General features: G+C 37.5%; 1 pseudogene; it reads left to right on the top strand.

The window, feature by feature from the left end:
• Positions 1 to 2230: 2230 nt before the first annotated feature.
• On the top strand, positions 2231 to 2347 carry LOC135734303 (5S ribosomal RNA; annotated as a pseudogene).
• Positions 2348 to 12129: the final 9782 nt, after the last annotated feature.

The following is a 12129-nucleotide window of genomic DNA, read 5'->3' as shown; positions in this document are numbered from 1 at the left end:
CAGCAACCAGAGTTTCTGAAAATCTTCACCTTAGCAGGAATTTTCAGTTACAATCACCTGATACTCCATTTGTGTGTGGACGAACATTCAAACTGATAGAAAAGGCTAAGGTTTTGAAAATATCTGGGTTCATAGCAAATTTTTGAGTTTTCATGTGGATATTTTTTTAAACAAATGAGGAAAATCGCAGTTTATAATAATGTACCCGTGTACGTGTGGACTAGGAAAAACTGGGTCTGCTGTCAGCTACAATAGATTTCAACTGCCCTGTCCTTCAATAACAACAAAAGAAACATTTTGTGCAAAAACATTTTTATACCAAGAAGAGCGTTTGAATTCTGAATGTTACAGCTTTTGTAGTATATGTTGAACTCTTTTATTTCTAAAGATCAAGGAAATCTGATTCCTCGTGATATGACCCATTTAATATCTCTCTTTCTCACTCTGTCTTTTTTCTCTCTGTTTATTTTTAACATTGGTGAATGTGGTTTGTTGAATAGTCCATAGACATCCCTGCGGCCCTGATGAAATTGCAGTTACACAAGCACACCCAAACACACATACTATTAAATCACAATAGACTGTAAAATAACAGCGCTCATCTCATTCAAAATCCCTCAGTGAACAAATAACACAGCTTTAATAAAACAAGAGAATTAAATAAACTAATGAATTAAAAACTATAACTCAGCCTAGAACAACAAAAGTGCCTGTCAAACATATCATCAAGCCATATGGGTTAAAGTTAAATGGGTTTCTTTTGTAACAAATAACAAACACAGCAGTATTGAGTTTTTCTGTGTCTAATATTGCTGCACTGTTTTAAATATTTCCTTCACCCACACGGTCCTCTTGACCCACACGGACACGAACGCAAGCAAATATAAGAAAATACACACATGGTTTATTTCCAATTAGAGGCAACCATTGGAAGACAGTTTTATGATCTTCGAATGCTGTTTGTGTAGCTCTTTCTATTTTACCCCATGGAGAGAAAATACTGTGCGTCTCTTTCTAATGACAGCCTTTAAATGAGCTTTGAAATGTTTTCTCCTATACACTTCACTGAAAAGAAAATTCTTTATTATAATCTCATAGGACAGAAGAATCACACATGGCATCTCTTTAATTTATCCACTGTTTCCTTCGGAGAGCATCCCGATTAAATGGAGAGTGAAGGTAAACTTTAGCTTAACTCTTCTGTTTCACGTATTTGTCTTCTGAGAGAAGGCCACTGTAAAAAGTTTATCCTTTAAAATTTTGAAAAATGATTATGCCACACCCTCGTTCTGTGCTCATATTTGCCTAGACAGCAAAACAGCTCAGAAAGACAAAAATGTCTGTAACATTAGTTAATGCATTACTGTAGCTAACATGAATTTACATGAACAATCCATCTTTAATCCATTCATTAATCTTAATTCATGTTCATTTCAGTAATACATTTTTAAAGAGCACCTATCCTTTCGTGCTATAGTCACGTAGCTTTCATATTATTTTTCGTGATATTATCACGAATTTCCGCATTTTTCTCATGATCGTATAATGAATTCCTGTTTTCGTGTGATTATCACATATTGATTACTCAACTATTTTCTTACCATTGTCGCTTCGGTTTGGGATTAGATTTACATAAAATGACATTCCTACCCAAACCCAACTCTAACCCTAACGCCAAGGGACATATACATTTTTTTTTAAATAGTATAAACCAATATATAAAGCGACACTCTAATGCAAACACCAAATCTAACCCTAAACCGAAGCGACAATGATTTAAAAATAGGAAAAAGCAGTTGAGTTACCAATACGTGATAATCACACGAAAACAGGAATTCGTTATACGATCACGAAAAAAAACGTGGAAATTCCTGATAATATCACGAAAAAAGAATCAAAAACTTACGTGACTATATCACAAAACCTTGTGAGACTGGTAGGATATTGTCATGAATTTCCGCATTTTTTTGTGATCGTATCACAAGTTTCTGTTTACGTGTCATAGTCACGTATTGGTAACATAACTGTTTTGTCCTATTTTCTTACCATTGTCGCTTGGGTTTAGGATTAGATTTACATAAAATGACATCCTTATCCAAACCCAACTCTAACCCTAACGCCAGGCGACACTGGTTTAAAAATCAGAAAATATAAAAAAAATCAGAAAATATTTTATAAACCAATACTTAAAGTGACATCCTAATGCAAACACCAAATCTTACCCTACCTCGTCAGCAGCCATATCACCCTGTAGCCCAAGACAGCTTGCCCACTGAAGCTAAGCAGGGCTGAGCCTGGTTAGTACTTGGATGGGAGACCACCTGGGAAAACCAGGTTGCTGCTGGTAGAGGTGTTATTGAGACCAGCAGGGGGTGCTCACCCTTTGGTCTGTGTGGGTCCTAGTGCCCCAGTATAGTGACGGGGACACTATACTGTCAAAAAAAGCACCGTCCTTTGGATGAGACGTTAAACCGAGGTCCTGACTCTCTGTGGTCATTAAAAATCCCAGGATGTCCTTCGAAAAAGAGTAGGGGTGTGCCCCGGCATCCTGGCCAAACTTGCCCATTGGCCTACTAATCATCCCTCATACTAATTGTCTATATCACTCGGTCTCCTCTCCATTAATAAGCTGGTGTGTGGTGGGCGTTCTGGCGCAATATGGCTGCCGTCGCATCATCCAGGTGGATGCTGCACATTGGTGGTGGTTGAGGAGATTCCCCCATTCATATGTAAAGCGCTTTGAGCACTGGAAAAGCGCTATATAAATGTAACTAATTATTATTATTATTATTACCCTAAACTGAAGCGACAATGGTTTGAATAGGAAAAGCAGTTGAGTTACCAATATGTGACAATGACACGTAAACAGAAATTCGTGATACGATCACGAAAAAAAAACGAAAATTTGTGACAATATCACGAAAAGAGAATAAAAAAGTTACGTGACTATTTCACGAAATTTCATGAGACTAGGTAGATTAGTACATGTTAACGATATGCAAAAGGTACAAACCCCAAGGTAAACGATGATGAGAGTTATCGTCTCCAACGTAAATCTCATTTCTTGGACTACAACAAACACATGGATTGTAGGCAACAGTTTACTTCCTGGGATTTATGACGTAGACCCTCATTATCATAATTCCTTCCGCTTCAGGCTCAGCCTGTAAGTTAACTCCTGTTAGCATTGCATTGTGCGCAAATCTTTCAAACATGGTTAGGAGCGTCACATTTCTGGTTAACGTCAGAGGTATTCAAGCCAATCACAACGTAAAGATTAGCTGGCCAGTCAGGGACACAGAGCTTTTCAAATCGATGAGTTTTGCACAAAATCAGTGTGTTTCAGGAAGAGAGGGAAATCTGAACCTACAAAAATGTACGTGGAAAATAATGTGTTTTTATATCATAAACCACACAAACACATTGATAAATATACAGGTATGCCATCCACATAGACCTATACTCTTTACTGTGTCAACTATTGTATTATTTCTTATTTCTGTCTATTTTTATCCTCTGAACAATATGTTCCTCAGATATTCAGTAATATCTCACAATAAGTCTTAACTAAACAGAAGCAAGACTTGAACGCTGAATATGTTACAGCTCAGTCAGTTCCCTCAGTTCTAACTAGATGAATGCCCTGTTTGCTATTTCAGAGTTTCCAGTCTGTGTCAACTCTCAGAAGTCTCAATTATTAATATCTCAATTAGCCAGTGAAACATGAAAAGTGAGTTTGAGGTATTTGATCTGAAAACTGCTGGAAGGATTCGGCCCATTTCCAGAACGTCACTCCAGGAATTTTAATCTTCACGTGGAATACCGAATGGAATACTGATTCCAGACAGAAGAGAACAAAAGACAGCAGATGTGTTCATCTATTCAGGAGAACATTCCAGAATTAACGGTTATGCACATAAGCATAAGGTGATGTTAAACACGTACGGCCATAAAACAAATTCCAGCGTATATACACTAACCCTACACACACACAGATATAACACACACACAGTAAGCAAATCAAAGGGAAGTCAAACAAGGATTTTTTTATAAATCCAGACTGAACTGGGGAAGACCATTCTTATTGGGTATTATTACATGTCAAATCTAGTTATGTGCAAAATAAGTTTATTAGGCTAAATTATGTAAATATGTAATAATATGTCAGTAAAGTGATTTTTAAGACTACATAGGGATCAGTTTGGAGATCTTCTATAATTAACTGCAGTATAAGCTCTGGTCAATGAAGCGTCCTCTCCGGTTTGGAATGACAGACATGAGGGTTAATAAATTATGAAAGCGTTTTTATTTTTTGCTGACCTATTCTTTTAATGTGCCTGCGTTAATAAGCAGTTGAAACCTAGGTCAAGTCCTTTGGTGTTCTCATTCTTAATTTCGCACATGAACTAAAACAGACAGACACTCGTTGGACGGGGCAAGAAAACACATGAGACTGTCTAGCCATTAACAAAGACGAGTGAAGTATCACACAAACATCTCAACACCAGACTCATTAAAGACGCCATCGACTGTTTAATTAAACCTCATTAGAGCGCAGTGTGTGTGCACATGAGACACTACCAGAATTAGTGCATGCATGTGTGCGCGTTTGTGTTATGATATATATGAGATTTAGCTGGGCTTTCGCAGACTTTGTCACATATAGATAAACATGCAAACTAATGACATAATGTCATGATTTTATCTCTAGGCAATCTCTCTATCTCTATCAGATACTATTCCGTCTATCTGGCCTGTTCATAAGATACTGCACATTTCACACAAAACCATGTCCTAATACTTCTTCAAAGAAAAGAAAAGGCCACAGTCTGTTACAGAAGAATATCTTTTCATCCATTACATCGGCCAAAAAAAACAAAAAACATGTTAGGTTCAATTCACATTGAAAGGAAAACTGGGAGGGGTGAGGGGTTGAGATGAAAACGGGCCGCATCAAAAAAGCTGAGAGGGAAAGAGAGGGAGGACGAGTGAGAGAGGATAGCAATGCATGGCCTGGATTTTGTGGTCTTAAGTCGTAGCCGTTTCTGTCTTCAAACACAAATGGGGTTTCAATCCCTCTCATTCCTTCTGTAGAGAAGGTCCAGTGAAAGGGGGGAAACACACACAGACACACAGTTGAGGGCAGGACATAGTGACCTCCAAGTGTACATTCAAACCCTAAATCTTCAGGCTCATTCTGATATCTGCACAGAGAGAGGAGAGAGAGAGAGAGAGAGAGAGAGAGAGAGAGAGAGAGAGAGAGAGAGAGAGAGAGAGAGAGAGTGAAAGAGAGACAGAGCAGTAAATTTCATAAATTGTGCTAAACACGCACACACATTCACAAAACAAACACATAAAGGGCAGCCAACGACAAGTCAGAGTTTTTAGAATAATGACTGAATAAAAAATATAATAGGTCACATTTGATTTGTCATGTTTAGCATTCCAGATTTAAATAAATGTCAATGCTGTAAATACACCAAAATATAACTATTACCATAACAGCCTAATGTGGCATTCACACAAGATGCAGAAGAGGCGGCAAGCGCTAGTGATTTACATGTTAAGTCAATGCAAAGATGTGAATAGGCATCCTGCGGCGTAGTACATGCAAATGGCGTGGTGCGAATGGGGCAGAACACCAAAAGGCGCAGCGCGGATGGCACATTCAGCACGAATTGAGCGTTGCCGCCGTGCCGCGGGAAATGCACGAGTTGAAAAATCTGAACTTTGGCGGCTATTCCCGTGGCCAATAAGGAGCTTGCTCTGGTAGGCATGTGATTACAGGGAGCAAGAGGAGTCGCAGAAGCCCCTCCCATGACGCGAATCTCCACGTGAATAGGTGTGTTCGACTTCATGCGGCGCTGCGCAGACCGATCGGCGGCTGACTTGAAGCAGTGCATTCCGGTTAGTAATTTTGTCCGACTTCAGCTGGCGCTGCAGGCACGTGACTGTGTCATATGGTTTTTAATTACCGCGAGAGCGTTTCGAGAGTAGCCGGCTAGCTCAGCCGGTGCAGCTTCTCTAGAGCGGCTGCACGGAGTTGTGATGACGACACAGCTTTACGTGATTGGTCGCCTCACTGATGACAACGATCACGTGCGTTTCAAGTTTAATCCAACCTTTAGCTCCACTAATAAACATTATAAATTCATGTTTTATAACAGGAAAAAACACTTTAATATGCTAAAATATGTTATATTGTGTCATGTAATAAAATAAAAATGACAATAACAAACTCTATTGGTATTTTAATAATATAGGCTTGTTTCCCGTTATTTTCGGGTATACAGTATAAGCAGCAATTAAAATATTCGATCTAAAATGTTTCAACTTTTTATTAAAAGGTTTGTTTTATCAAATTCAGCATCTAATTCACTTCATTTGCGATTAAAAACAAGGAAACACGGCGCACACGTCACTACGGCAAGCAGCAGGTGTCCGGCTTGACAGCTCCGTCTTCAGTTCCTCCCTCGACTGCAAGCGGCAAACCTCGCCGATCGGTCTACGCAGCGCCGGATGATCTCGAACACACCCATTGTCTCGATGACTAGAATTTCAAAATGTTTAAGCATCCAACTATGCGTGAATAATGCATTTTTGCTGCCTCTGGTGCTGGTGTGAACGCACAGTAAATGTACAAACTAATATATAGAATGAATACTGATACTGAATCTTACATTTTTTTTATTTTTATTGAATTGACAGTTACTGTTTTGTTACTTTGAACTATATGTATATATGTATATGAATAAATGTCTGTTTTAGGCATCGTTGCTGTTCAGTGTGACCTCTAAACACACTAAACACATCTTGAGGGTTTTTGAACAAAATTAAGTAAAATACTAATTTCTTAAAAATTCTTCAATTTTATTTAGGTTTATGATATCCTTCAGTGTCCTGCTATTGTTCAAGTGGAAGGGGAGTTTACCCTAAAATCTTCACATATCAGCTTATATTTTGTACAAAATTTTTAATACTATACTATATATATATATATATATATATATATATATATATATATATATATATATATATATATATATATATATATATATATATATATATATATATATGTTTGTTTGTTTTTTTTAGTTTATTTAGTCTATGCTGGAATAAATTTAATACATTTACTGTTTGTTTAATTTTCTTGCCCTAAAAACAAATTTAAATCCAACAACTATTACATCCATTGTTAAATCGGTGAATTAAACTGACAGTTTTTGCCGCTGTCTTTTTTTAAACAATGTAATGTAAATGCTATTCATAGGCAGTGCTGGACTGGTAATCTGGCATACCGGGCAAATGCCCGGTGGGCCGACGTCCTTGGGGGCCGGTGAATATAATTTGATATTTTTTTTATTGGCCAACGACCGGCCCATAAGGCAGGGACAGCGGCCCATTGGTTCATTTTCCATACTGACACTGGGCTGGCCCAATCATCTCTTAACAAGCTCAACCCCTAGCTGTTTCTTGAGTCAGATGGACAGAGCGATGATCTGACACAAGAAACAGAGGGCGAGTATCATACAGACGTATCATACATCTGACATTTTTGTCTGACCAGCCCATAACACTCGTACATCGCGCAACGCAGCCTGTTGCTTTCTTTCTTTGTTTTAATGTAATTCATTAATGGCGCTAAAAGGCGCGGTGGCAATGTACTGCATTTTTTTTAAAAAGTTAGCGTAAGATGATTTTTTTTTCGGACAGACCGGCCCAGGAGACACCTAATCAGCAGCCCATTGGTTGTTTTTTATTTGACATTTGGCTAGCCCAATCACAACTTTTAGGGCATTTTATGAAGCATGCAGAGTTAGTGTGCGTCTGTCAAAATAAGAGACGACTGAGAACCGAGTGGACGTGTGGTAAGCAGAACTGCATCTAAAACACTGTTGTGAGATATCCTCTTGATAAAACGCAGTCAAAAACACAAGTGATAGACCAATGGCTGTTTGCAAAATGACAGTGATTACACTGCAATAAAATACAGTGTGGGCAAAATTATTAGGTAGCTACATCAAACTTTTTATCACAGTTTTTTTAAACATATTTACCAATTCCAAACCAAATTAATCCTAATAACCACCATTCATTTTGTAAATAAGGCATTTATAAGTAATACATTATTGCGAATGATGTCTGGCTGGAGAAAAAAACACCTTATATTCAAGTGTGCAGAATTATTTGGCACATTTTCTTTTACATTTCAAATGAGCTAAAAAAATGTTTAACACACACACTGGAAATTCATTATTTAATGTCCATAAGAAAGATGCCATGCATGGAAATTGCTAAATTGAAGTTTGACCATTATACAAAAAATCCTGATTCGGGCAGCAAGGGCATAAAATAGGATGAAAAGAAAAGATATAAAAAATTAATGTTGGGTACTAAAATTACTGTGTTTTGGAATTGGTAAAAGGTGTTCAGAAAAAAGTGATCAAAATATTCTGCACACACAATGGGACTCGTGGCTCAGAGAAGACTGCGACTTCATTGTAACATTTATCAGGTGCCAGTGTTATCATAAGGTGCTCAGAATGGTTAGTTTAAACATTGTGCACTACCTGACTAGTATTTTTAAAACCTGCAAAGCCTTTTACAGCGCTTACATTTTTGTAATGTCACGTGTCAGCTCTTATACTTTTCTACTTAATCATTATATGGAGTTGGTAGTCAAGGTTTCACAAAGATTTGTGATCCTATGTAGTGGGCCGGTCTGGGCCAAAATGCCAGGGCCAATTTTTGTCCCAGTCCAGCCCTGTTCATAGGTAATAAAGACAACAGGTTAAAAAACATATCACTGCTTTGTTTCTTTGCAAATTCTTTCACTTCGAACGTTCAAGTAAAAATTTACATCTGTATAAAATTCAAATAAACTGCTTATAAAAGTCTAGTCTCTTCACACTCTTTTAGGCTCTGGCATCAATCTTTCCATCAGGCTGATGCATGGAAATCAAAGGTCAAGTATCTGGACTGATGTTATCACTGTCTCTGATCTTCACAAGCAGAGAATAAATCATAGCGCTCATATGGCAGAGATTAGCATTAGCTGCTAACAGACAGAGTGTAAACCCAAAACTCCAGACTGATGAGCTCAGGCACTTGTGCACGTTGCTGTGGTAACTCTATTACAGAGAAAGTAATAGAGAGCGACGTTTGTTTGCATGCTTGGAATTTGTTTAATTATGAAACTGTGAGCAACGCTGGTTCACATTTGCATATGTAAATTTATGGCAGCTTTACACAAAAACACAGTTTTTTACTATGAATAGAGCCATTTACCTTTAAAGAGAAAAGGACTTTTCTGTTTACATCTAGTAGTAGGCTATCTATGCGTCGCTAAAACATTATTTTTCAGGTTATGTTTACTCAGTAGTTTAATTTATTGATTCAGTTACACATTAATTTAATTTGTTAATTCTGTGTAGCGCAATTAAACTCCGCTCTCTCTTTCCCTGTGAATTGTGGGTAATATCATCCGTTTGAATAACCATGGATTTGCACTTCGAATTTTCACCTAAAATAGTAGACCATTCGAAGACTTAATGGATACTCATTTCAACATACTACGATTTGGGACATATTGGGACAAAGAGAGACAGACAAATAAGACACGCCTAACCCGCCCCTGTTTGGAAGGTACCACCCGAGTTTAAGCCCCATTTTGGAGATCTCAGGTCTGCATCTATTTGCTTGCTTTGAGCCTTCAAGCCAGCCCAACACAGCAATGTTGGCTAGTCATGAGTTCAGGCTGAGACTATCTGTCTGTCCAACTAATGAAAGATGCGGGTGAGTGATAAAACAATAAAATACTGTTGGCACACTTTACCACACCAAACAAAACCAATGATGTTTATGATTTATAAACACCTTATCCACACTTTTGCTGACAGTGGGGAAAACCCCTATCCTTTATTCATTTTCTCATCTTACACATACTCTCTCTCTCTCTCTCTCTCTCTCTCTCTCTCTCTCTCTCTCTCTCTCTCTCTCTCTCTCTCTCTCTCTCTCTCTCTCTCTCTCTTTCACACTCTCTCTCTCTCTCTCTCTCTCACTCTCTCTCTCTCTCTCCCCATCTGTCTCCCTCAGTATGTGGTTTATATGGAGGATTCATCAACAGTAATTAGGCATCTTGAGAGGCTGACACTCAGCACTGTTCCTTGGGGAGATTTTTCCACACTAGGTTGAAAGGCCTGAAACATGTCACAGGTGTGAACAGATGTTCCTGTATGTGTTTTTGCATGTGTGTATTTAAATTAAGTTGAATCAGCAGCGCTACAGTATACGTCACTCAGAGGCGTACAAAGACGTCACTGACTAACAAGGACAGGTAAATTTATCATCAACGGTTTCCCGAAGACAGTAATGAGAGTGGGTTTTAGGGTGGAAGATGGAGCTTGGCTTATACCTTAGCGTTAACCACTTAATAGAAAAAAACATAACAACAAAATAAAGGTGAAATTGATTGAAATTAACTTTTTGATCTGGATTTTGAGACTTTAGCTTGGATTCCCCAGACAGGTCACATATACCAAAAGTAAACAATAATAGTCACGGATTTCCACTGGAAAATGTATTGTATCATCTAATTCTCTGACAGAATCATCTGCGTTATGCTATCCACTTTAGTTTTATAGCTCTGTACTTCTACTGTTTGTCTAATTTTATTCATTTTCAAGTCAAGTCACATCTTTAACCCTTATGTATTGTTGGGGATGTTTTCCTACACTATGGGGTGCTTTTGAGTCTTAATTTGGCCACAACTTTATCTGTTTCAGCAATTGGAATGATTTTTGGGGACAATTATTATATTGATACATATTTTGGGAAAATGCTAAGAAATGTTTCAAAAATCTAACAATACACAGTGCAAATTCATTTCCCTTTAGTGTTGTTCGGGATGAAAATCCCGAAAAAATTTATTAGATATTTTTCTTTTTACATTTGTTTTGCATAAATCTGTAAATCAACCTCAGTCCTGATCAAAACTACTCCAAGAAATTCCAGGATTTTAACTCTTTAATTGCCAAACACACAAAATGACTGATTTTCCATGTAATAATATGCTGTTACAAACACACACAATAATATATACTCCATATAACTCCATGTACAAGCCAGAAACTAAGCTTTGTATTTGCACAGGCCTATCTAAAGGGTTAATCACCAGTAAAAATGACAAATTGTACCTCTTTGCAAAAGAAAAAAACAAATCAAGAATGCATGATTATATGGTGTCATGGCTTTGCAATCAAAAAATGTTGTTATAATGGAAGTCAATGGGGCAAAAACAGCAAAGAACAGTAAATGAGGGAGAAAAAAAATAAAATCTGATCACTTTTTACATTGAAAATCTGTCATTTTGTGTGTTTTTCCCCAAATCAGTGACATCATTTATGAACTTGGCAATTAAAGTTAAAAGATAAAATCCTGAAAGTTTTGTAAACATTTAGTAGTTTTGATCAGGACTGAGCTTGATTAAAAGATTTATTTAAAAAATGTGAAAAAAAATTTTATGTGATACATTTTTACAGCAATTTAATTAGTGGATGTTTTCGAGGTGGAAGTGCTACAAACTAAGTTCTCTTCCGCCATACAATATAGTTCTCTTTTTATCCGCTTAAAAAATCGCCACATTTTATTTTGTGCCACCAAACCTACTCATGTAGCTACTCATGTAACAGCCTTTAAATATGGAAAACATGGAAGTGTTTGCTGGCTTCTAAATTCATCCCTGTTTGGATCCTAAGGAATGAATGGGGCTAGGCTAAATACTAACACATTCACAACGTGCTGTACAAAGATTGTCTGCGAATACAGACAAATCACATGACATTTACAGATCAGGTGATTGGCTCAAAATATTTAGTGGTGCCAAAAGCAAAAAATGGCATATGTGAAATCATATACTACTGACCCAGCCCCAATGAAATAAATAAGAACAAATTGAAATGCAAACAAATGGCCCTTTCCAGATGACCACCTTGCTTGCACACACATAGCAAATTGATTAATGATAATTTTTGGTCCCAGGTCTTTTTCCTCTTGTTTGTACTTTGTCCCTGTGTACCTTATTTTCACCAACAGATGCTCAGATTCATACAGTCACCTCCGAGCGTGCGC

This window comes from Paramisgurnus dabryanus, chromosome 3 (assembly GCF_030506205.2).
Source record: "Paramisgurnus dabryanus chromosome 3, PD_genome_1.1, whole genome shotgun sequence".
NCBI classification, from domain to species: domain Eukaryota; kingdom Metazoa; phylum Chordata; class Actinopteri; order Cypriniformes; family Cobitidae; genus Paramisgurnus; species Paramisgurnus dabryanus.
Note: the sequence above shows the minus strand (reverse complement) of the source record. Positions and strands in the feature narration are given on the sequence as shown.